General features: G+C 47.0%; 1 protein-coding gene across 1 annotated transcript in view; it reads right to left on the minus strand.

The window, feature by feature from the left end:
- The window catches only part of SYN3 (synapsin III), a 1,149,796-nt gene that overhangs the window by 1,004,112 nt on the left and 123,287 nt on the right, over positions 1-22,397 (minus strand). The window lies entirely within an intron of this gene.

Consider the following 22,397-nt stretch of genomic DNA (forward strand, 5'->3'; position numbering starts at 1 on the left):
CCTCCTTCCTCCTTGTGGTCGAGCCAATTCCGAGAAGCTGCCTGTGTGCCTCACCCCCCAGTTGTGCCAGAGACTCAGCCACATCCTGTCCATTGTTGGTAACTCAACCTGTCACGACCAGCTGCCCTGTGACCACACCAACTGATAGAGGAAGCACGAGGCTGTGCACTGTGACCACACCAACTAATAGAGGAAGCACGAGGCTGTGCCCCATGACCACACCAGTTGGGCAAGGAAGCATGGGGCTGTGGACATTGTGCAATCAGAGAACAGATGTCCCCTGACCACGATTGCACCACAAGACTGACGAAGAACTTGTCAGAATGATGAACTTATCAAAATGTGGAACTGTGTATTGGACAAATGGGCGTGGCTAGCGCTATAAATATGTGTAAGCTGTGGAGTAAAACAGCAGTCTCCGTAGAATTGTCTTTGTACCATTTTGGGAACTCTGTCCTTAGCTCGAGCTAATAAATAACTTACTTCCCTCCATGGCTGGTTGTCCTGGTCTCCTTGGTAATGTATGATTTGAGCAAGAAGAACCCCGTAGATTCTAGGTGTCCCCTGCACCACTGGCTTTGACTCTCCTAGTGGGGGGGTTTCCAAAAAGCCGGTTCTACAATCTGGCGCCTCAACGTGGGGCGTCTTCGGTGGTCGTCATCAAGCCTGGTGGTCGTGAGGGGTCCGTGATCGAATTCCAAGGGAGGCGCGCCACTACATTGGCTGAAAATTGTCTTTGTGGGCCTGAGGTCTCCGATTGCTCCAGTGGGCTACCTCCAGTGGGCTACCTGACTGCGGCCCCGAATGACGCCCCAGTTCCGGTTCCTAGTCTTTGGAGATCGAGACCTTTGTGACACTTGCCGTGTGATGGAAGATTAATGGTCAGGTAAGAGTGGGAGTGGCCCACTTATTTGGAATATTGTATTTTGGTTTTGGTATTTGATTCGACTTTGCAAAAGCCGAAGCCAAAGGGTAAGTACAGTTATAGGCTGTAAATATTCAATTGTACCCTTTGACGTTTGGATCTGGGATAAACATTTTGAGATGCCTGGACTTAGTAAATTCCGGAAATGGTATTGTTGTTGTTGTACATGGCACTCCACATTGGAGGAATATTGTCAGATTCCTCCTCTGGGGACCCCTAATCATGAAGTCACAAATATACAAAAGGTAATACTGAATTGCAATGGCCAATACATGGTAGTTTTGAGCCTCCTGTATTAGATAATTTAGAAGAGAAATTATTTCAGAGAAAGGTTAGGCCTGCGATGCTTGATTCCTTTTGGGTTTGGCGCAAGGAGTCCAAACAGAAAGAAATCAAACTCAAAAAGAACGAAGCTAAAGTAATGCGTATGAGTGTGATTCAGAAAGCCCAGAACAATGGTAATCAGAGAATAGAACAGGTATAGTAATCCCGCCCATTGACCCCCGCGACTGCTCCAGTTGTTGCCCCTGCCCGTACCCTGGTTTGTCCGGCTCCTCAGCCACTTGTTCCCAATGCCCCAACTGTTCAGGCCACTGTACCCATGCCAGTCCACCCTTCTTTTCCTCTCGTTGCACCTTCCACTGGTCCCGTACCTGTCCAACATAATATGCCTTCAACTCCCATTCCAACCAACCCATTTCTTGTTGACAGTCATCCGACACCTTCCCCCAGTGCAGGGCTATTAGCGAATGCCTGGTCAGTGGTTCGTGATTATATCCCTTATGTAACTCCGCATAGACCACCCACTCCCAGACGACGTACCTTGCGCAGACTGATAGGTAGTACACAGAAACAACTCGCTATGAGTTAACAAGCTCGTATGTGGATGGAAAATAACACTATGTACACCGCTCAGGATATATGGATGACAATGGATCAGTGGATACGCATTCAACAGATTGACATTTTTTGTGAAATGTGTGACATACTGATCCAAACGTGGGAGGATTTTGTAGAGTCAGGTCCACCCCCAGGTCTGTCTGACCTTTGCCATAAGGTTGAAAAAGGGGACATTCAGGGCCTATCACTATTATGCGATCTAATCACGTTAGTAGCCTACAGAGACTCCTTATCTGGTCTTTCGTTAAATGTGGGTTTCCCAATGAGGGTGGTACAGCCTGTTTGGAGTGACCGCGTTGCTGGCATAGATGGCAACCCTGAAATACCGGCAGGTTTTAGGCAGATGTGGGTTCATGTCCCTTGGAAAAGGTCTGACGTCCTCCAACTCAAAAGCCAATTGCCTGATCCACGCAAAAATGCAGCAAGTTATTATAAGGAATTAACTCAGACACTCCAATCTTGCGTAATGACTTTAGCAGACATAGATATGTTAATGGAACAGGTAGCACTGACTGAAGTATCGTCCAAAATACGCCATAATGATCAGACAGAATTTGGCCATCCGTGGAAGGAATTTGAGGAAGCTGACAGAGCTCGAACTGGTGGTGAGAAAACGGATGTATGTCATCACAACGCATGCTTTTACTCCGCATGCCATTACAACGCAAGTCGTTACAACGCAAGTCGTTACAACGACATGCGTTGGGTGGGCGCTGGAGAGTGGAATAGTTTAATTTTCTATTCCAACTCCAGTCTCCGTGGATAGTAGGGAAGGTGTTGGATAGAAAATTAAACTATTCCCTATCCTATAGCGCCCTCCAGCGCAAGTCGTTGTAACGACTTGCGTTGTAATAGCTGCGTCGTAATGGTAGTGCGGAGTAAAAGTTGCGTTGTAAAGGATGTTTCCCTGAGAAAACAGATCTCATGATCTTGGCCCTTCCAGCCCAGATACTTACTGCCATGAATAAGATGTTGACACCCCACCATATTAATTGGGACAGATTAGCTGCTTGCAAACAAAAGAAAGATGAAAGTGTCTCTGACTTTTTCACACACTCATTCAACGACTATAGTGGACATGACATGACTTCAGAAGGGGGACATCGACTGTTTGTGGATACATTTGTGTCTAATCTGTTGCCAGAACTTGGGACTAAGCTCAAATTGTCAGAAAGTGCATGGCCCATTTTTACCCCATCTGGCATTTTGACAATGACCCAGTACTACGAGAATAGGGAGAATGAAGAGCGAGATAGAATGGATAAAAAGTCTAAAGACTTAAAGACAAAGGTCTTACTCCAACAAGCATACCTGACCCTGACCCAAAACAGAGGTGCCCCTAAGTTTCAGAGAATTGCTCTGAAACGTGCCCCCGTGACTCCTGTCATGTATGATTTGAGCAAGAAGAACCCCGTAGATTCTAGGTGTCCCCTGCATTACTGGCTTTGACTCTCCTAGTGGGTGGGGTCTCCAAAAAGCCGGTTCTACACCTCTCAAGAGTTATGGCCCCCTACCCACGCTGTAGTACACTATGCTCTTTGCATCTGCATGCATATTATATATTCTCATTATATTCTCACTAAGCTATAAAGGGGTAAAGATTCACAAAGCAAATAACAAGGTGATGAACATTGTGACCTGATTCCTTTCAAGCGCACTGGCTTTAGTTTACATTAGCAGAGGTTGATTGAGGACACTACAGTCTGTTTGACCTTTTGGCTGTATTTTTTTTTTGGGTTGGGGGTTTATATAGCGTGTACTCGACCTGTAGGTATCGGAGCTCTTTACATGATCACCATTTGCGTTACAGACGGTCACATTCATTTTATTGAGTATGAGGAGATTAAGTGATTTGCCCAGAATCACAGGATGTTGCGCTTCCCTGCCGAGACTCGAACCCTGTTTCCCAGCTACGAGGTCAGCCCCTCTAACCATTAGGGCACATCCTCTCCCCACCTTCTCACAATGTCCATTTGCCTCGCCCCAACTTGTTATGTTATGTTATGTTAAAAGCATTTATACAGCGCACGGACACCAGGCGGTTTCATGGCGCTAGAGACGTAGAGGTAATAATGGACATGTGAATTACTCGTAGGCTTGCCGAAACAGGAGACTTAACTGGGGGAGACTCTAAGTTCACTCAGAAATTAATTCCATAGCCTGGGAGCCAAAAGAGAGAATCTAAGGCAACCATGTTTTTTCCGCTTATATGAAGGAATAACAAGCAGGTTATGGTGGGAGGAACGAAGGGCACGAGAAGGGGTATAACGATTGATTCTGTAGGCAATGAAGGCAGGGCCCTGATCAGAGAGAGCCTTAAAAATAGTACACCCGAGTTTAAAGATTCAGCGTTTGGCCACCGGGAGCCAATGAAGGTTCCTCAGTAGTGGAGAGACATGTTGATGTTTAGGCTGGCGGAAAACAAGCCTGGCAACTTGATTTTGCACCAGCTGCATACGATGAAGCTGGTAAGCAGGAATGCCGACATAAAGAGCGTTGGTGTAATCAATACGAGAGGTGATTAAGGCCATGATGACAAGAATAAGAGCCTCCGTGGTCAGAAACCTACAGATTTTGCGAATTCTGCGAAGATGAAAAAAACAGGAAGAGGTTACAGCATTAATCTGAGGTTTCATAGAAAGATCTTTGCAAATGATAACGCCAAGACTCTTAACCGAATCCGCAGGTTGGGGGGGGGAAACCCAAAGGGGAAGGCCAAAAGCTAGCATTCCAAGGGTTGGCATGCCCTCCAGTTAGAACGAGCTCCGTCTTCTGGGGGTTAAGCTTCAACTGGCTATGATACATCCAGTCGCTAATAGACAGTCAGCATGGTAGTTTGAAAGTTAGTGCGGCACGCTAAGGTGGAGTCAAGTTTGAAGACCAGCTGGAGGTCGTCGGCATAATTAAAGACAGAGACCGGGCTATTACAGAGGGAGGTTATCAGAGGGTGCATGTACAGATTGAACAAGAGGGGCGATAAAGCAGAGCCCTGAGGGACTCCGCAGGTAAGATTGGAGTGGGATGCCGCGAAGGAGGAAAGGTGAACCGCCTGGGAGCGCTGATGCAGAAGATCTTCAGTGAGTGTTAATGAGAGAATAATGAAGTGCACCCAGCTAATGTTACTACTCAAATTGCGAGAACGTCTATCCAATGTATAACTGAAGACAAAGACGCAACAGAAAGGCATGGTTACCACATCACTGCATGTCAATAGGTTCTAGCTCTAGGGCTTGATTTACAGTTTGGCAGAAGGATACTCTGTCACAAATGTGACGGCTATCCCACCCGCCTTATTACAAATGCATTATATTTTAATACCCTTGAAATAAGGCATTATTAGATAATGCACTTGTAAGATGGATGGAAAATCCATCACGTTTGTGACATACCCGACCGCTAAATTCTAAATTAGGCCGTTAGTGCCCAATGCATTGTGGGTGCTGGAGTCCGGGCACCAGCATGTGGCTTAACGGCTAGAGCGGCCAACCCGAAGCTGGGGAACTAGGTTCAAGTCTGGCAGAAGGCTCAAGCATCCTGTGGCCCTGGGCAAATCACTTAATCTCCCCGTGTCTAAAAAAAATAATATATATCAGTCTGTAATGCAACTGGTGCCCATGCAAAGCGCTCAGACACCTTAGGGTCGAGTTCGAGCTATATAAAACTGCAAAAAAGCACAAAGAGTGAACCAATCAAATATAGATCAAAATAGTTTACAAAAATGTAGACTACACTGAAACATGGCGTCCCTAGTGACGCAAGCCATCTGTCATCTTTACACACAGTATGAAGCTCGCTCCCAGCCTCTCAGACTGGTATGCACTGGATCCCATCCCCTCTTGCATAGTTTCCTTTGTCGGATGCATTTACTCCGTCAGGCACCGCCGGCCTTGAGCAGCAATGAAAAGCTATCGAGTTGCAAGGAGTAAGATTACATGTCTCCCCGGAAACCAGGACCCGGCAGACATGTTCTCCAGGAAGCGCTACAAAGCGCCCGTCTGACAGTCTGATGTTACTGTGTGACCGACCTCTCTCAGAGACAAAAGATGCGTTTCCTTGAACTGTTTTTTGTAAATCCTTCGTGGAATTTTAGTTTAGTATTTATGTCGGGTTTCAAAAAACACTGCTAAGCACTGTTAATAATTGTATTCCTTTTATTCAGTTTAATGGTGCCCAATTTACTGCGGCCGTTCCTGTCATGATTGTTTTGGAGTGGTGCTGGTGTGCTTCAGTGCTGGCGACAGGGTGTGCAACACATTGCAAGGAGTACAATATGTTGCAACTGATATCAATTGTACAGTTTGTTTACCTCGTTTGCTTTCACTTGATGCCTGCTCGGCCTGATAGAAGAATTTCAGGTACATCAGGGCTCAATTTTTAAAATCAAAACAAACATTTCTGATGCAAGTCTACTGAAAACGTGACAATTTATCGAGTTATTTCACACCAGAGTCAAGCCACAGGCAGCAGAATCTGCAGGTTTGCAACATCTCAAAGCCAAGAGCAATGTATATCTCAAGCTATTCAAGGGAAATGGTCAAACTAATGACGTGATGTATAGATTGTGTCAGTTCCAGCTAGCCTCTGGCATCTCTGAACCATCACACATGCTTTTCACCCCGGTGGAGGCTCATCAGCGCGATGCAGTCAAACACTTAGAAAGAAATGAAACCAGAAGGTAGTAAATAGCAGCTGCCTCAATATTGAATGAGTGAAATTAAGATTACACCCACCCACTGTAATAGGAAGCAGAGAAGATACACCTCCTGTGAAAAGCTACACACAGCACCACTCCCTGTTAGTAAAGGCCCAGACTGGAGCATTTGGAATGCAAATCAGGGCATTAAGTGGGATGAAAAAACTGGGGGTCTCGCAAAGGGGCGTGGGCAATGTAATTAAGGGCGTGGCTTAAAAACATGTAAGCTAAAAATCTGTGCAAAGCATAGCGTGCCGCCAAACTTGTATTTTGCTGTTTCTCTCATTGCATCCAGATATATAATACAAGTAACATCATACCTATAACAAGTCAGGACTATTGGCTTTGTCAATGGTTGTTAGTTGCATAAGATAAATAGGCAGCAACTATGGCTTGTATATACTATTGTAAAAGCTTCCACTTATAGCCCCGGTGACACCACAGTAATGTTGCTGCTCCTTACTTTCAAAAAGAGAAGGGAAATCCAGAGAGAAAATGCCTCTCTTTAAAGGATTCCCCTTCCCCTACAATGCTCACCTGGCATGACATCATGGCGTAACTTCTTCACTAGTGATAAGTGAGCAGTGTGAGCATGCGCACATCGATGTGCCTGCTGTCACTGCAGTCCAAAAGCAAACGGACTGCCTGTGCCAGGAAACAAAACAGTACCTGATAGAGACCAGTTTCGAGGCCCCCTTAAAAAACTGCCGCTGCTCCGACCCGGTGAGACCCGGTCCACTTAAAGCCCTGATGCAAATGTTACCTGTGAAACATCCTCCTTTTTAATAGTATGGTAGTCTGTATTACACGGACAGGTGCCTCGTTTTCAACCAGATTTGTGACCCAGTTTGTAATTGTATCCTGATGCATAGTCATCCCTCACCGCTAGAGGCGCACAAAAGATCATTCTTTTCTTGCTGTGGAGTGAGGGTGTGCCCATCCGCACTCTACAGCTGCATCCGCATTCCACAGCTACTTATGTCTCCAGCAGCACTGCTCACACACACCCAAACATAAGCCCTCCTACCAGAGGCCACAGGCATCCTGAAGATGGCGCAAACAGTAGCCTGAACATGGATACCTGCCCCGGAAGGATAGGTGCTCTCTGTGGTACCCGATAAAACCGGACTCCTGCTCAGGTTTGTTGGGGGCAGGGAGTACATTTTCCACACAGATCACCAACTTATTATTAGGGTTCTTTAAGGGTCAGCTAGGAATACAAACTGCTTGAATTGCTGAGCTTTGAATGAAGTTATTGGAATATAGATTTGATTTTCAATTCTTAGCTGTTGTAAGAAATATGAAAGCAGATTTATTACCTAGAGCTTCATCTTGCAAGAAAGCTGTTGATGAACTTGAGGGTATCTGTTAGACCTGGCATCATTGGCGTGAGTCTCCCTTCCATTTTTGACGGATTGCCTCCTGTTTTGATATGATTTTGCTGGATTTATGCTTTGGGCACTGTGCCACTGCTAATCAGTGCCACAGTGCAAGTGCTCCCCATATTAAATTAATATACTAATTGGATTCCATGATTGGGTTATTTGATTTATCTGTCAGCCCCTAGTACAGTGCACCATGTGTGCCCAAGGCTTGTAAATCAAATACTGCTGGTGGGCTTGCAGCACTGGTTGTGCCACCCACAGAAGCAGCTTGTAAAGTGTGCCTCAGGCCTGCCATTGCAAGGCCTATGTGCAGTCTAGCACTGCCATGGTGACTTGGCCAAGTGCACCCACTTGCCAGTCCCTAAACCTTCCCTTTGCTTCATATTAGACACCCCTATGGTAGGCCCAAGGGCATGGTGCATTGTAAGTATAAGGTAGGACATGCTCTGATGTGTGTAGCATGTTCTAATAATGAATTACAGCCATTTTCGTTTTTCACTATTGAAGGCTACCTGTTCTCCATAGGTTAGAATGGGCAGTTGGATTATTACATTCTTATAATCCTAACTGACTCAGGGAACATGATAGAAATTCGAATTTAGTATGCCTAAACTCAGAATAATAAAATACACCTTTTAGTAAAGTTTGTTTTAATATTCTGTGTTTGCAAATACCACTTTTAGAAAGTATGTATTTGCTTGCCTAACCATTTGAGCCTGCCTCTGTTGAGTTGTGTATTCCTTGTCTGGGTTTGTGAAGGGCAGGGCTGGGGGATTCCAGGAGACAGGCTGGGGTAGCCCGGTGGTGAATAGAGAGATCTGCATCTAGATGGGAAGGAGGAGTTGCACCTGGGACCTGAATAGGGCTGGGCCTTCCCAGTACAATGCTGGCTCCGCCCCCTGTGGCTTGTCTGATGTCTCTGCCCTGCACTGTGAAAGGAGAGGAGGAATCATTTCAACAGAGTGCTACAGACCTGTATCTTCCCTCCCCTCTGCTGGCTCCACCTCCTGAGGGGCGGCTGATGTCTCTGCCCTGCACAGTGAAAGGAAGAAGAGAGTCATGTAAACAAAGTGCTCAGGAACTGGGTTGGACTAGACAGAGGCCTCTCTGCCTTCAGAGAACAAAGGATTTTGGGGTATAAATATTGGGACCCTGATCCCAAGAAATTAGATCTCTTTTGGAACAAGAAACCTTTCTGCCAAGGAGAAGAACTAAGGAAGCTGCAGGAGTTTGGATTGCCCCTCTGCCAATGTGCTGTTTGCTGGGTTGGCCTGCAGTGGTTGCTTCATTGCCAAGGGAAAGGAGAAGGAACTTTTTAAGGACTTTCATCTACAGAATATTCTCCAAGGGCTTGAACTGTGCTTGCTTCCTGCTGAAGTCTCAGGGACAAAAGACTTCACCTCCAGCTCCCTCCTGAATTTCCTTGCTGGGAATTCTGACTCCAGTCACTTGCGTGCCGCTGGGAGCTGGAAGCATGACGCATCGAGATGAAGCATGTCGCCGCCGCAGCTACAATCATCGCAACGCCGGAGAAGCAAGCCTTCGCCGCATCTCCCTGGAAGCATGTGTTCATCGAAGCTGTCTGCTGTTGCATCACCGGAGAAGCGTGACGACATCGTGAGAGTTGCCTTCGCATCACCGGAGTAGCGTGTCGCAGGGCCTGTCGCGGCTCCAAAGTACAGGGTCGTCGCAAGGCTGCCAGGGCATCATCGCATCGACGCTTCAAGGGCGCCATCTTCTCGTATCGCAACCGGATCATCGCATCGCATCAAGGCGCCCTCTTGCGCACCGCAACGGGCCCGCAGGCTGAGAATCTACCATCACCTCCGCACCGGTAAGGCTTACGACGAGTCCCCTACTGTGCGCAAGCATTGAGGAAGGACGCAACTGTTCCCCCGGGTCATGGAACCGACGCATCTACCCTTTTGCGAGCCTTTTGTTCACTCTGCATTACGCATTCAGGTACTTTGTTGAGAACTTTGTCGCATTTACCAACAACTTGAACTAAGAGACTTTAATCATCTTTTTAGTAATCTTAAGTGTAGTATTGTGGATTTTTGTCCTTTGTGGTCTTGTGTTTAAGTCCATATAAAGAATACTTATTTTTATAAAACCTGTGTTGTGTCCATCTGTAGTGTTTCCACTGTATTACTGTGTATAGTCACAAATGCTTGACACACTGCTTCTGAGATAAGCCTGTCTGCTCGTGCCAAGCTGCCAAGGGGGTGAGCAGGGGTTATTAAGGAGTGTAATCCCCTTATCCTGACTTAGAAGTAAGGGTCCCTATTTGGACAAATGTGATAACCATTGCCAACGAGAGACCCCCAGATCTAACAGTATCGAAGAGTGCTTTGTTGCTGCTTTGCATTTAGGTGAGATTCAAGGAGAAAATATGTCTCTCATTTTGAGTAGGAGGAAGCAGTGAATCATGATGAAGTGCTGAAGAATGTTGTTTCACACAAAGGCCACCGAGTGAGATTACATGTTAACAACATATTATTATTTCATCTTTACCAGTCTGTTCTTAAACACAGACAAAAGGTTTAACAGGATGTCCTCACACACCTACCAGGTGTCGTGCTTTATCATAGGACATCCCCACGCTCTCTAAAACTCATGCTCGATGGAGAGGAGGCCTGCGCTCTGAGACAAAAGAGGCACTTATTCTGACCTAGGATCCAATCAATAAGTTAAAAACCAGTGTGGTAAACCAGAACGGTTTATATATCGAAGGGTACCACTAGGTTAAAAACTGGGCATGTGGTGTAAGGGAACAAGTACCCCGACCCCACTAAAGTGTGAACATGTTTCTGCCTGGTGGCTCAAAAGAGTCCATGGCATACATCGGTACAGGTGTTGGATCCTCAGCAAGTATATACCCTTTGTATACACTAATGAAATAATAACATAATACTTGCAAGCAGCTTTTGTTCATAGGTTTTCTAGTTACCTGTAAGATAATAATATATGTGTATCATATATCAATATTCATATAGATTGATAAACCAGGACACAAAGTCCACCAAACTCGTTTCATAAAACCTAATGCATTGTCATTGGTAAACTACTTAGTCTGAGGTTAACTTTGTAGAAGAAAAAGCACAGGCAAAGTGATAGATTCTTATCAGATGCTTTTTTCTGGAGAAGCGTCACCAGCGGAACTAGTCTAGTCAATGGGGTGCAGTTTACATCAGATAAGTTGTCTTTTCTCCAAAATTATAGTATTAAACACAGAAGGACTTTTCTTTTGTACAGTCAGCCTACTGGATTAGAGGAAATGGTTAATTGGATAGTGCCAGGGTTCATTGGATGGTGTCAGGGTTCATTTGATGGTGTCAGGGTTCATTGAAGGATGTCAGGGCTCATTGGATGGTGCCAGGGTTCATTGGATGGTGCCAGAGTTCATTGGATGGTGCCAGGGTTCATTGGATGGCGCCAGGGTTCATTAGATGGCGCCAGGGTTCATTAGATGGCGCCAGGGTTCATTGGATGGTGCCAGGGCTCATTGGATGGTGCCATGGCTCATTGGATGGTGTCAGAGTTCATTGGATGGTGTCAGGGCTCATTGGATGGTGCCAGGGTTTATTGGATGGTGCCAGGGTTCATTGGATGGCGCCAGGGTTCATTGGATGGCGCCAGGGTTCATTGGATGGTGCCAGGGCTCATTGGATGGTGCCATGGCTCATTGGATGGTGCCAGGGTTCATTGGATTGAGTCAGGGTTCATTGGATGGTGCCAGGGTTCATTGTATGGTGCCAGGGCTCATTGGATGGTGCCAGGGCTCATTGGATGGTGCCAGGGTTCATTGGATGGTGCCATGGTTCATTGAATGGTGTCAGGGTTCATTGGATGGTGCCAGGGTTCATTGGATGGTGCCAGGGTTCATTGGATGGTGTCAGGGTTCATTGGACAGGACAGGGGGAGGGGGCACTCGGTGTTGCAGGAGGGGCTAAAAAAATTAAGAAAGAAAGAAAACTTACCAGCGGCCGCCCTCTCGCTCTCTTCTGCTCCTCTTTACCTCTTCAGGGAGGCACAGGCTCCCAGAATGCATGCGGCCAATCCTGAACCTGCTCTCGCAATGAGAGCAGCTTCAGAATTGGCCTGAGCACCCTCGATTTGCGCTACAGGACAGACTGTGAGTCGGGCCTGCTCTCTCCAACCCAGCTGCGTTGCTGGGTTGGAGAGAGCTCTTACTGCGCATGATAGTTTGGCCGGCCTGAGCCAGCCTGTGAAACCTTCCTCCGCAGTGATGGGAGTGCACTACCACTCCCCTCAGTGCCTGTCACCACCAGGCGCCACCCCCAAGACTTGGCAGAAAAGGGAAAATAAAATGAGTGTTGTTTTATTTTTCCTTTCCTGACGTTTATTTTTGGGGGGGGGGTTGGAGTGGGGAGTCAAACCTCCACCATAGTGGAGGAGTCGTCGATGAAAACAATACCATACACTACAAAACATCTAGGGGCATGCTTATTTACAAGGAGCTGCCGTCGCATTATTGTTTTTGATGCAGCGGCCACGCAATCAGTGCTCCACATGGCTCCATAATTACAAACAGATGCAATGGGTCCAACGCCTCACTTTGTAGAGGCCTACGTCGCATTATACCTGCACCAGGTTTAATGCATGCAAGGTAGACGTTTTCATGTTAAATGCCATGTAGAACTAATGCAGTGAAATGTACCATTTTTCACTGCGTCACCATATGACTTGCCTGCGTCAAAATTCCTACACTGTCTCAAACCAGGTGCAAGGATTGACGCCGGGCTCATAACATGGGGCTCGCCTCTGTGTTCTGACGCATTGCTGGAGTTGTGTCAACCTCCAGCAATGCGTCACTTTAGCGCCAAAAGATGGATCTGAATTTCTGATGGATACATGCATCCTTGCACCATGGGTCAATAGGGCATTTGCAGCAGCAGAAAGAGATCAGACACATAGATGCCGATTCGTCAGTTCTTGTAAATATGCCCCCTAGTTTGCATCTAGATCGTATGTAGCGTGCCACAATGTAATGACCCTAAAACTGTTCCACTGCACATTGATGCCAAATGTCAATCTGACTTCCACCCTAGGTAAAGCAGGCAGATCACCACACAGGTCAGAATTATTAGTTTAAAATTCCAAAAAGAACTCATAATGCCCAGTTATGACATGTGGCCCCTAAATACCACCATTGCCAAGTGTGACAGAAGCTCTGTCTGTGGCCGCCAGAAGACCATTAGGACTCTACGGAAACCACCATCAAGTCCCTCCTTAACTAAGCGAAATCTCAGCCCCAGGGTGCAAAACGCCAGCACGCATGTAATGACCTGCCCCAGGATGCTGGACAGAAAGAATCTCTAGAAATACATCACTTCCTCCCAGAAGTCACTTCACCGGCTTCTAGTTAACACCATAGTCACTATACCAGTGGGAATACCTCCAAAAATTTTAAAACTAAAATACTGCACTGAAACAGGGGGTGCTCCCTGCACTGATCTGACAAATGGCCCTTCCTGATCCCTGAATCAGGATTCCATGTATTCATTCGTGATACCGAAAAGCACACAATGGCAAATGATCCATCACTGTTGTGCAAGTGCACACATTGCATGTGTGCACCGGAAAAGCAATAGTGCATACGTGTATACATTGCAGAAATTATTTTGTTGCATTTTTCCCTTGACAACCTGAAATTTACACTAAAAACGGCATGCCTGCAAGTTGCATACTGCATGAACACAGCACTAGGGGAAGGCAAAGCCTGGCCTGATGGCAGAATAATAACCTTTACTTGCCACACACTATGTTACTGTTGCCACGCCATACACATATGCACTGTGCACAGCACACAGGTGCGAGTGCCTTGAAACGTGCATGTTTTTGAATAATTTTCACAATATTTCTATTTATTTATGAATTTTATGAAAACTATATCAGCTTGACTTGTGACAATATCTGATTCCCAAAAATCATTATGGCCTATCTCCCAGAACAGGAGACCTGCTGTTAGCTGGACTTCATGCCAAATACGGATTCAGTAGCAACCAATAAAAAGGCAGAAACTATGCAAAAAAGAATGTCCTGCATAATTATGGGATTTCCAGAGAACTAAATGTGCTGCAGAGAGCACCCACTCATAATCTGCCCTTAATAAACTAGGTAGGCATGCTTTTTCACCACCTGCAGAATTTGATTTTCCATGCATTGGGTAGATGCAGATGTTTGAAAATCGGTAAGTATGTGTTAATCTATGCACTTGGTTGATCTCCAAATCAATGGTCTCAAAAGTGCCAATTTCGCACCTAGTTTGCTAAACCAACCTAGATTTACATATATACACAATCGTTTCTGGATGAGAAGCAATGAAGGAATAAGTGCACAAGGATTATGATGACAACAGACCACTAGGAGGGCTGGACCACAACACACAGTTAAACCAACAGCTTCCTGGTGCTAGACCTGTCAGCCCAAAAATATGTTGCCTTATTCCTCCACTTTTGCTGATCACATTTTTCTTGGCCTTAGGACTCTGCACACTTCTCCACTGCTGTTGGACTTGGCCCTTTTTGCAGGCTAATCCCTGAATTATTTGCCTTTCTTGTGGTATTTTTTCTGACCAGATGTTGGTGGTTTTGGGACTCTGGGCACTTTATCACTGCTCTCCAGTGTAAAGTGCATGTGCTCTCTATGGTAAATGTGGTAGGATTGGTCTACACCTGTTTGGCATATTTAATTTACCTATCAGTCCCTTGTAAAGTGGTATCTCATATACCCAAGGCCAGTAAATTAAATGCTACTGGTGGGCTTGCAGCTCTGCTTGCGCCACCCACCAAAGTAGCCTTTGAAACCTGTCCCAGGCCTCTGCCATTGCGGGCCTGCTTGGGCAGTTTACCGCTGCTGTGACATGGCACATAAAGTGGGTGCCACATCTGTGACTCCCTTTTTACTACGTATCAGTCACCCCTAAGGTAGGCCCTAGCTAACCCTATGGGAAGGGTGCACTGTAGATAAAAGGTAGGACATGTGCCTTAACCGTGTAGCATGTCCTGGTAGTGACAAATAGCCATTTTGGTTTCTCACTACTGCAAGGCTACCATCTCATAGGAATGCATTGGGGATTCCCTGATATGTGTTTCAGTGATAATTCCTGACACGAGAGGAGTAGCGTGGTTACATTTAGTATATTTGGAATAGTGGTAATAAATGCTGTGTAATGGTCTTCGCTGATTTATTATCACTATTTTAGAAATGCCACTTTTAGAAGTGGGCATTTCTGTGTGCTATGTGTCTTTGTGCCTGCCTGTTGTGAAGTGCATGCCCGTCTCTGAATGACAGGGGCTAGGGAGATGCAGTGGCTCCAGAGGGGCTGGGCGAGTCAGCGCTAGGATGAATAGGCTGATTTGCATTTGGAGTAGTGGGAGTAGTAGCACCTGACCCTGAATAGGACTGTGCCTGCCTTCCACAATGCTGGATTTACCCCACTGTGGTGTGTCTGGGGCCAGAGCCTACGCTAATAATAAGGGTGGTGGTGCACATGAAAAGATGTAGGGAAGTACCCCCCAGAACTGGTTTGGACCGGGTGCAGAGCCCCGTGCCAGAGGGAGAAGAAAGACACTAACCTCTCTGACATACCCAGCACCTTTTTCCACCACAAAATCAAGAGCATCTATGACAACTTCGACGAAAACAATCAACACACTGAATCCTCACCAACCACCCCTGACACCCGGAAGCCAGCGATTGACAACTGGACAGCCCTCACCACCGAAGACACTCTAAAGACAATGAAGTCAATCCACTCTAGGGTCCCTACAGACCCCTGCCCCCACCACATCTTCAACAGAGCCACCCATGCTCCGCCACACCTTCAACTGCTCCCTGACGACCGCCTCATTCCCTGATGACTGGAAACACGCCGAGGTCAACCCCCTCCTGAAGAAACCCTTGGCATACCCCACCGACCTCAAAAACTAAAGACACATCTCCTGATCCCATTCTCAGCAAAAGTCATCGAGAAAGCCATCAACAGCCAACTTGCCACATTCAACGAAGAGCACAACATCCTCAACTCCTCCCAATCCGTCTTCAGAAAAAAACACGGTACGGAAACCGCCCTCCTCGCTGCAACAGACGACATCTGCACCCTACTGGACAAAGGAGAAACAGTAGCCCTCCTCCTCGACCTCTCAGTGGCATTCAACACAGTCTTTCACCGCACCCTACTACGCAGACTCTACGACGCAGGGATCCAGGAGAAGGCCCTCGACTGGATCCACTCCTTCCTCTCCAGCAGAACGCAGCGGATCAGACTCCACCCTTTCCTCTCAGACCCTACACCAACCACCTGCAGAGTCCCACAGGGGTCCTCCCTCAGCCCTACACTCTTCAACGTCTACATGGCTCAGTTCGCCCACATCGTCAGAACCTACAGACTCAACATTATGTCATAAGCAGACAACGCCCAACTCATCCTCTCCCTATCCTACGAACCCACCACCAGACACAACTTTCGAGAAAGCATGGAAGCTGTTGCCAAATGGATGAAAAACAGCTGCCTACAACTAAATACCAACAAAACAGAAGTACTCATCATGGACCCAAACACCGACACCTGGTGGCCCCCCGCTCTCAGAAGCCCGCCCACCCCCACGAACCACGCACGCAACCTGGGAATCATCCTAGATTCCAAACTCCCAATGGACTGCCAGAGCAACTCATTCTCATCCTCCTGCTTTCACACCCTCCGCCTCCTACATAAGACCTTCAAATGGATCCCCCTCGAACACAGAAAGACCGTCACTCACGCCCTGGTCACCAGCATACCCAACTATGGCAACGCACTCTATGCCGTAATGAACAAAAAACATCACCCGCAAGCTACAGAACATCCAGAACGCCACTGCAAGACTGGTCCTCAACCTGCCAAGACACTGCCACATCTCCCAGCACCTGCGCACACTCCACTGGATCCCCATTGAGGCTAAATTCACCTTCAAGATGCTCACCCATGCACACAAGGCCCTCCATGACACCGACCAGCATACCTGAAAAGCCTACTCAAATTCAACGCACCCCAAAGGACCCTACGATCAGCCCAGCTCTCCTACGCCGTGGTCTCCCGCACCAGAAAGACCAGATCGGGAGGCCAATCCTTCTCCTTCCTCATGGCCAAAGCCTGGAACGGCTTTCCGCTCCACCTTAAACTGACATTGCTCCCTATCTTCGCAAGTAACCTCAAAACTTGGCTCTTCAACAGACCTCCTCCTTGAGCGCCTTGATACCCATACAGGTGAGTAGTCGTGCTCAACAGATGCCTGGTTGATTGTTTGAACTGATATAAGTATTGGGGCTGTGACCCCATGTGGGTGGAGCTGTTGTGCTTACTTGGAGCCGGACACTGCGTGGGACCAGGGTGAACGATGGGCTGCCAGTGGACCGCCATCTGGATGTTGCAGGTGTGTTGGCCTGAGCCTGCCCCCCTGTTTGGGGCCCCCAGTGATTTCCCAGGGCTTTATGGCTTGCCCTGTTTTCATGTAAAAACAGCACGTGGTGAGCGCTGTGGCTTCCCCCAGTTACTTTTAAAGTGTGTGTAGAGCGCTGTTCGGGGAGACTCTGAACTAGCGCTCGCAGCGCCTCTCTTGCCTCGTGTGCTCTAGTGAAGAGAGGGGAGAGCTGAGGCAAGAAGAGCTCTCCCTCTCCCTGTTGCCTTCTGGCTGTGTTTTTATTGGGACCGGTGGCCAGGGCTCTACTTCGTGAATCGTGGCCCCAGTCTGCCCACTGGCCCACAAGCAGCGAGAACACCCGGCGCGGCCACTCATCAGCCAGCCAGCACCACTGAAAAGGAATCCTGGTATGAGGCAGTACAGGGCGTTCCCGGGGAGACTGAGGCTCTGCCCGCCTGCCTCAGCAGCAGAGGACCACGGAGGTCTCCGACATGGTGCAGAAGGGATCCTTCCTCAGCGCGGCCCCAGTGGTGCGAGGACAGCGCATTATCAGGAATGGATTTCTTGGTCGGGGCAAGGCTAGGCCTCCTCCGCAACAGAGTCCCGCACTCTCCATGTCCGAGCGGGCCGGTCGCACGGTAGTAGGCGCTCACCTAGATTGTGAAGGTGAGGCTGCCCTCATGCGCATTTAACTACAGCCGTCCATGCAGCCACGGTGGGGGGCTCTGGATAAGTTGCAAATGCCTGTTGCAGTACTGACAGGGAGTAGCGGGGTATGCGTACCCATCTGGCAATTGCCTGCACTGAGTGAGGCTTAGCCGGGGTGTGTGTTTTGTCCTGCCTTTGGTCCTGTGAGAGCGGCTTCGCAGCATCCAACTGCTGCCACATTGGTACCCTCTTCCTAGCTTGCCTGGTGCATACCTGGGGGAGCAGGGCGCTTGCGCCAGATTCCAGGATAGGAATGGGATGGGACTTTGAGGGCGGCCTCCGATTCCCAAGTGCGGAAGAATTTGCAGAAAGTACTGCATGCCCTACTAAGAGGCACCAGAGTGAGGTTCCCCCATCACCTGAGGAAGTGGAGGCAACATGCTTATGGTGCTGTGTATTGGTGTACTGCACATGCCTAAGGTGGGCATGATGGGTGTATGATATGTGCACTACTGCATTATTTTGCCCTTTTGCGCCCCAAGCTCAGTAATGATGATTATGCCTAATGCCTGATGGTCACATGTATGTTGGGTTACATTGCCAAGGTTGCACTCCATGTACTGTAATGGTGATATTCTAATGTGTGCACTCTACAGGTAGTTGGCTACAGTGCACTGCTGATGATGTTCATACCTCATGATTTATGCCTAATGTGTATGCTAAGGGCAGTGTCACCAGAAGTTACTAGTTGTTTTCCCTAATTGTGAATTATGATGGTGATTACAGTGGCCTGATTGGCCCTGTAGTGTAATCCCTGTAAAGTCATACTACGTGCCAGGTGGCACAGTGTATATATGTGATTACTTTCTAATGTGTTTTATGAGTAACACAAAGGCTATTTTTGATATAACCTTGTGTGGAGTTTCTTTTGTGGTGTGCCTAGTGTGTTGCTGCTGTGTGAGTGTGTTGCGCAAACGCCTTACACATTGCCTCTGGGATAAGCCTAACTGCTCTGCCAAGCTACCAAGGGGGTGAGAGGGGGTTATCTTCAACATGTAACTCCCTTGCCCTGATTAGAGTGCTGGTATTTGCCTGACTCAGGCGCATGTCCTAGCCATCCAAAAATCCCATTTCTAACAACTGCTAATGGTGAAATTTGCTTACGCCCAATTGGCACATTTAGTTTACTTGCAAGTCCCTAGTAAAGTGGTACTACCTGTGCCCAGGGCCTGTAAATGATATGTAAGTAGTGGGCCTGTAGCCCTTATTGTGCCACACACTTAAGTAGCCTTTTAAAAATGTCTCAGGTCTGCTATTTGAGCCTGTGTGTGAACATTAAACTGCCATTTGGACCTGGCAAAATAAACCTGGGCCCTAAACAGCCCAGCGGGCCGGGTGCAGTATATTTAAATGGATGGGTGTGTACTTTTAACTTTTACATGTACTAGTAGTGAAAAACTCTAACATTTGTTTTTCACTACTGGAAGGCCTGCCTCTCCCCTATGATAACATTTGGTTAACTTTTGACATTTAATAAGTGATAACTTTCAATGCAGATAGGAACATCGAATTTGGTGTCTATAGAATTCTAATTTAAAACCCTCTTTAATGGTAAAGTCAGATTTGAAGTCGCAGTTCTGAAAATGCCACTTTTAGAAAATTGGTATTTTCTTGTCCTCACTATTTGGTGCCCGCAGCCTGTATTCTTATTCACATGACTAGATGTAGCTATCAGTTGGTCTTTGTCTATTGCTCAGAGACAGTGAGACAAAGGTCAAATAGGTGTTGGCAGGTTGGGTCACCTTTGACTTGATGAAGGGGAGGAGGTGTCACCTACCACAATTTCAGATCACAAAGCCTCTGCTCAGCACACTCACAAATGATTTTACACTAGTCTTTTGTGACAAGCTGGGGCCAGGGTGGGGAGGCAGGAAATTCCAAACACCTCTGAGGGTAGAAACCAACATGGCCTTCTTCTACTTCAAAGTGGGCACCAGGAATAAATGATGGGCTCTAAGACGCAACTCTTCAATACACCTCTGACTTTGTGGAAGACTCAGAAAGGCTGCTGTGCTTCTCTGCAAGAAGGAATGCTACGCTATTGCTCTGCTGCCTGAGTAGGAAGCACTGGACCGGTATCTTGAACCCAGGATGACCAGAGCGACTCAAAGGGATGGATGGCTGGCCTCCTGATCGGAGGTTTGGGGGCAGAAAAGTCTCCAACCACCTTGAAGCCAGATTCTGCCTGCTGTAAGCCCTGCACCCCAGGTGATGCCACTCCATTCCTGGGCGCTTGTAAGTGGGCCTGAAGGTGCTCTGCCTGCAAAGCTGTGGCCCGTTGAGGAGAATTGGAGCAGTCTGAAGCATCTCCTCGCAGCTTTGTTTTGAAACCACCACTCCATGAGACATCCCCAATGCGGCACTTCCCATCGCAGCCCCGCAGCTTCCTCAGAACTGCTGCTGCATGATGCATCCTCGAAGCCAGACTTCTCATCACAAGCCCCTTGTCAACAGCATCCTCAACGACAATGCAGGTCTTCGCATTGCAGACCCGCAGGTTCCTCAGAAATTCTGCTGCGTGATGCAACCTTGACGCATTGCTATGCATCAAATCCTTCGCTGCCGGTATCCTCCATGACAACGAAGGATTTCACATCACAGCCCCGCATCTTCCTCGGATCTGCCACTGCGTGACGCATCCATGACGTGGGATCATGCAACGTTCTGTACCAGGATTTTAGGTGCTTTGTTCAGAGGGCCGAACTTGGTCCCTGTATCCAGCCCACGCTTCATTTTGGTTGTCCTGAAGTTGTGACTTTGTCTCGGTCCAGAATGAGCAGATACCCACAGTTGGTGCTTTGTGTTTCTAGGCACTTTTTCACTCATCTCCAGTTCTATGGATTGGACTTTCGTCATTTTAGTCTCAAACCATATATTACATTTTAATGTATTTTTCTGAATTGGAGTGGGATTTTTCTTGTGTTGTGTTTTTACTTGATTACTGTTTGAAGTGTTGCATAAATGTTTTAAACATTGCTTCTGAGTTAACCCAACTGCTTGTGCCAAGCTACCAGAGGGTAAGCACAGGTTAATTTGGGGCTTGCTTGTGATTTCACATTGACGAGAACTGTGGTTGCTGCTTGAGTAGGGTTTCACCCCTCTCAACCAGAAACCCAATTTACAACACCATTTATCTCTACAGTTGTTCATTGGTGCTGACCATGGAGTACGTATTGGTCATGCCTAATACGCATTAAGCGCAGATATATCAATAGGAGTTATATTGTCAAGCATTACTTACTCTTCAACGAGTACTGGGAACATTCTATTTATCACAAACTAGGGGAATACTGCTTGGTTCAACTGGAGGACATTTTATACTCGACAAAGCAGACAAGTCTAAGTCAAGGCAGCACTATTCTCTTCAGAGCCCTGCTTAGGGAAAGATGTAAAGTGCACCTAATCAGAATATGATTTCAGTGCCAAGGCTTGTTACAACACATGATAGTATGTGCATTATTCTTTAAGACTAGAGGATTGTCAATATTGGCTTCTATGTGCTCAGCAATGCTTCTCAGAAAGATCTTCAGGATGGACCAGTGGGTGGTTTGGAACATGTCTCAATAATTGAAAAATAATCTAAAGCACATCTAAAGGATTGTGAGATCCTGCACTCATGTCCATGCCAAGGTGGATAAATTATACAGTATGTTGACCCCTCTAGCCCCAGTAGCATGACATAAGGTAAAGCAATAGGCAAGATTACGTTACTGGCTGGAAGGGTTAAGAAGACACTGGTTTGTGGAATGGGTGTGTGGTATGAGTGGAGTGTGTATTTTTCACTACACACCTATTGGCCATTCCTTGTCTTGAGCCTTGTGGAGGAACTTTCATGCCATTTAAGTCTGGCACCCGGGCCCTATGGACTGTTCCATCCCCGGTTCCTGTGCCCTGTCACCTAGCAAGCACTGTGCACAAACTTCCTAAAAGTTTATTTCTCCGAGTTTACGAGGATTTTATATTTCCTGTGTAAATCGAAAAGTCCTGAAATCTGTGAATTTATTTACTTTTCCTCTATTTCAGTAGCCCAGCCAGTAAGCTTGCGCTGTCCTTACTGCTAATAAACATTGTACTTGCATTATAATGAAATGTATCTTTTTCGCATTTTCCATTTTATTGGTCTTTTCCAAGTCCAGTCAGCCGAATGCAGAATAAAAGAAATACATAGACAAAACAATCACTGCCTGCAGCTAAACCACTGCTGCGGATGAATCACTGCCCACGAATTGATATCAAATGCAGTCTTTTTAGTAAAAAGGTAGACGATGGTCTGACTTTCATCTCACTTATTCAATCTGATGCTGTCTGGCACTAACAAGGGTACACCCCTCTGGACACAAAGCACTACATTTATAGGCAAA

The sequence above is a fragment of the Lissotriton helveticus genome, chromosome 1_1, assembly GCF_964261635.1.
Source record: "Lissotriton helveticus chromosome 1_1, aLisHel1.1, whole genome shotgun sequence".
NCBI classification, from domain to species: Eukaryota; Metazoa; Chordata; class Amphibia; order Caudata; family Salamandridae; genus Lissotriton; species Lissotriton helveticus.